Source organism: Nannospalax galili, unplaced genomic scaffold (genome assembly GCF_000622305.1).
Source record: "Nannospalax galili isolate Female #2095 unplaced genomic scaffold, S.galili_v1.0 scaffold2395, whole genome shotgun sequence".
Taxonomy (NCBI): domain Eukaryota; kingdom Metazoa; phylum Chordata; class Mammalia; order Rodentia; family Spalacidae; genus Nannospalax; species Nannospalax galili.
The window spans coordinates 88,077-92,958 of record NW_008336325.1 but is presented as its reverse complement, the minus strand read 5'-3'; positions in this window follow the sequence as shown (position 1 = coordinate 92,958).

Here is a 4,882-nt window from a genome sequence, read left to right as displayed (position 1 = left end):
TAAATTTTATTGTGTATGTTTAATGTATACAATATGATGTTACAAGACATATATGTAATAAAATGGTTACTGCACTATAATAGAATGTTGGTTTTTTTATTCTTTTTGAGATAGGGTCACTCACTGTAATCTAGTGATCACTGAGTCAGTTTGGCTGGCTGGCCAATGTGCTCTGGGATGCTCCTGTTTCCTCAGGATGGGGATTAGGAGTACTCACCGTCATGCTTGGCTTTTAACAAGAGTGCTGAGGGTCTAACTCAGTCCTCTTGTTTGCATGGAAAAAACTTTACTGACTGACCCATCTACCCCTTCTTCATCCTCATTTAGTATACACACATACATTCTCTCTCTCTCTCTCTCTCTCTCTCTCATATGTCTGAATGTATGGTGTATATTTGTGTAATGGCTATGCACATGTGTGTGTAGATGTGTGTCCCTGTATGTGCATGGAGGCCAGAGGAGGACATCACGTGTTCTGCTCTATCATCCTCTGTGTTAATCCTTTGAGACAGGGTCTCCCACTGAACTTCGGGTTAGGGTGGTGGCCAGCTAGTCCCAGTGATCCTCCTGCTTCTGCCTCAACATTGGGGCTACAGCTAGGTGCATGGCCATACACAGGTCTTTTTTTTTTTTTGTCTTTTTGAGACAGACTCTCCGTGTAGTTCCAGCTGGTCTGAAGCTCAGTATGTAAACCAGGCTGGTCTTGAACTCACAGAGATCTGCTGGCCTCTGCCTCCCTGGTGCTGAGATCAAAAGCATGTGCCACCACACTCTGCTCATACCCAGTTTCTAAAAAAATGTTTTGAAAGGCAGCTGTGCTGAGTGCTAAACCACCACCACAGGAGGGTTCAGTGGGGTGGGGAATGGAAGGGCGGGCAGAGGAAGGAGACAGGGGAGGGATCAGCAATACTAAAGCACTTTGAAAAAACTCATATGGAAACCTACTACTGTAGAAGCTTCTTAAATACAGATATACACACATATACAATATAAAAAGTTTAAGTATAATTACCCTATAATGGGAGTTCAATGTCCCTACCAGATACCACAGGCTAGCCAATAAAAACTCTAAAATGCCAGGAATGGGCTTTGTCTTTTGAGTTGTTGACCATAGGGATCCCATATACGCTCAAACTATATTGGTTATTGTAATTGTTCTTGGTTACCCACCGGAACTTGATGGTAAAACCCTACTGTTGAAGATACTACATACATTGTTCATAGAGCAACCCAAGGAGAGCTCATGCTGGTATTGATCTCAAAGCTTCATCTCTACCTGACTAGCTTTTGTAGTCCTAGAGGGTGGTATGCATGCTCCTGGAAGGCTCTTACCCAGCTGTGAACCCTGAGACCTCTAGTAATGATTGGCCTCTGGCAAGACACGTCCACCAGTGAAACAGCGGCACAAATGCTGTGGGAGTAACAAGCACCTTGGATTTAAGGCCTGCTGCACAAGGTGGAGTCCACTGGAGTGCTCAGCCCTAAATGGGGCACACACATCACACCCTTTCCTGCCAGGGCTTAGGGAGTATTTCAGAAAGATGAGACAGAAAGACTGTAAGAGCCAGAGGTGCTAGGTGATTACAAGGAAATTGTATTGTCTGGACACCACAGGATAGTTACACATATGAACCCACAGTGCTTATGACAGCATTCAAAAGATCTGTGCAATTCCGAGCTAGACAGAAGCCCAGTATGAATGAGGGAGGTGGGCAAGAATCCCCAGCCCTAGCTGAGAATTTGTTAGCAACTGATAGCTTCAGGGAGAGGGTCAGTCAGTTTTCTTTAGGGGTGTGATGCCTGGTAGGCCAACTAGACTCCACCCACAATCAAGGACATTTTGAGAACACTTAGACTTAATAGACCTTTAAAAAGGAGGAAAATAATAAAAGTCAAGAAGTAGAGGGGTGTGTAGTAGGCTGAGGGTGGAGATGATGAATTTGATGAAAATATATTGTATCAAATTCTCAAATCGATAAAATATTAATATTTATTGAGTATGAATAAATGTTTTATATATTAAATATCAAGAAATAGTCATCATTTGTTACAAGTCAGGCTGTAATTCTGAGAGACTCATGGAATCAAATTATCATTTCATGGTAGAATAGTGACAATTCATTCCAACATCAGACAACATTGCTCACATGACACAAAACCTATCAAAAAGGATGTCATTTAAACCCACCTATAATACCGCAGTAGACAGTGGTTTTGAATCAACTTTACCTCAATAATCCCGTCTTCACTGTATCAGTTTATGAAGCCACACTGGGACTGCAGAGTTGCACTACCGTGGAATTTAAAGGTTCTCATCTCCTTGGTTTTACTCAAAAGTATTGCCAATGAATGAAAACAAGTCATACAAGATCAAAGGTACTTTCGAGTTAATCTTTCCTAAGAGAAAAAGGATCGTATTTTAGTAAAAGAAAGCTTTCCCCCAAGCAATGAGTTTCTTAATAGGAAAAAATAAATTAAGGAGGGGTGTAATTAACTTTTCCTTCAAAGAAAGGAAAGAAACCTAAATCTGCTTGGCAAATGTAGAAACATTTCCTAGTTCCAGAATATGTATTTATTTTATATGATGTACTGGAATAAAGCAGGTCTACGAAGCAGAAATCTGCCATAGTCCAAATTCATCCACCAGGACCCCATCCCTGGTTTTAGTGTCAGTGGGACCACTTCTGGAATTGTAGATGAGATGCTGTTCTGTGTAAGTAAGAACTATCTTCTTCAGTCAGAAGTTCATTGCCGAGTGCGTCCAAACTTCCAGCTGGTCTTGTAAATTTTCAACCTGGTAGATTTTCACCTGCTTGTATGCCTTCATTTCCTTTACTCTCAATTTCATGGTATCAGCTGTGGCCTTGGTGTCCATCACTGGCTGGATGTATAACTGGATTGTCTCATGTTAAAGGACTGTTGGGCAAGGCTGTCTCATTACCACTCATAAGTCTGTTTTTGTTTTAAAACCTGCAGGACACCGTCTAGAGAGATGCAACAGCAGGTAAAAATGTTTGCTCCTCTCGTAGAGAACCAGAGTTCAGTTAACTCCAGCTCCAGGGAATCCTACATCTTCTCTGACCTCTGTGGGTACCCCACACATGGTATGCACTTATATACATATACACATAAATAAAAATAAATCTTGACTAGGTGTGGTGACCCATGCTTTTAAATCCCAGCAATCAGGAGGCAGAGGCAGAGGCAGAGGTAGAGGTAGGCAGAGCTCTGTGACTTCAAGGCCATTGTGGTCTACACAGCAAGTTCCAGGTCAGTCAGGGATATATAGTAAGGCCAAGTCAAAACCCATCCCAGCCCAACCCAACACAACCCAACCCAACCAAACCCAACGCAACCCAACCCAACCCTTATGGGGTTTTATGTTGGATCATGTTTATAGCAGAGAAACGATCTCTCATCTTCTTGACTTGAGCCTTACAGTTCACTAGCTCAGCGTCTAGCTGGAAAATCGCTTTGTCAATGGATTCTGTCCTGCTATTTACTGCACCAGTGCAGTCATTCAGGCTCAGCTGCAGAGTCTTTTGTTTTGCTTTCCTAAAGAACCAGTTTATCTTGGCCAGCTGAGTAGAAATCCAAATACTGTCCACTTTTTTCTTTTAAAAAACTTAGGTGCTGGGAATTGAACTCAGAAACTCATTAAGACTTAGGACTATTTACATTTATGGTATCACTGAGAGGAGTCTATTGATTCTCATGTCTTTTGTCCCCCCCTTCTTGTCTTAAATATTGTTTGTACTTTCCCGTGCCCCTTATCAGTTTAGAGTTTGTGCTTTACTGAGTTGGATACGTTTAATTATTTTCTAATTATCATTTTTTCATATATTCATGTATTATGGATATACAAATGAGTTATCCTAAGCTCTCATGACTAGGACTTGTGGAACCCTCCTCCTTGGCCCCCTCCCCTGGACTCCCTAGACCCCTGCCTCTCTTTAGGACTAACTGCTCTTTTTGCTTCTGTAAATCGCTTGGCTTGAGGGAACCAGAGGGACAAACTGCACCGTCTCCATTTTGACTGCTGATTCCTCCATTTTCGTGATGTCTCATGGTCATAGACTAGGCAAGCCCAAGCATGTCCAGGAGCCCCAGGCAGGTTTGAGGCTTCTAAGGAATAAACAGGGTCCTCTAGCCCTGAAGATAACAGTCAGCACATTCCACAGCCCTGAAGGCAGCACCCACCAATGAGAGGCTTCAAGACTGTAACCAATCAATTCAAAAGTATGTTGGCGCCCACAGGCTCTTTGGACCCCTTCCAGGAAACTATAGATTAAGCAAGGCCGGGCATAAAAACTGCCCTTTAAGGTAAAAATGGAGACTCCTGGCCCCACAGGTAACAGTCAGCACATTCCACAGCCCTGAGAATAGCACCTACCAATAAGAAACTTCCAGGGCTGCATCTTATACATCCAATCGGTTTAAAATTATGTTGGCATGCACGGGCTCTTTGGACCAATCAAAATATAACTCTGTCATTCCCCTCCTCCCTTTGTCTGAAACCTATGAAAAGCGCCCTCCCCCTGCAATCGGGGCTCTCAGATGGACCTATCACGTTAATTTGGTTTGAGAGTCAGAGCTTAAGCCAGAATAAAGACTCTTTGTTCTTGCATGCTCTCTGGACTCCATGGTAATTCTTGGGGATCCTTTCTCTGGGCACAACAGACTGTCTTTTCCCTCCTCTTTAAATAAATGTTTCCTTTAAATATGTTTGCAATGGAGGCTTAGTGATCACGCATTGCTTTAGTTTGTACTTATCTTGGATGGTCTTTATTTCTCCACTGATTCTGAGAAATAACTTTTTCCAAGAGTTAACTTTACTGGTTATAATGGACTTTGTTGGCATTTATATGTTGTTTTCATTTCA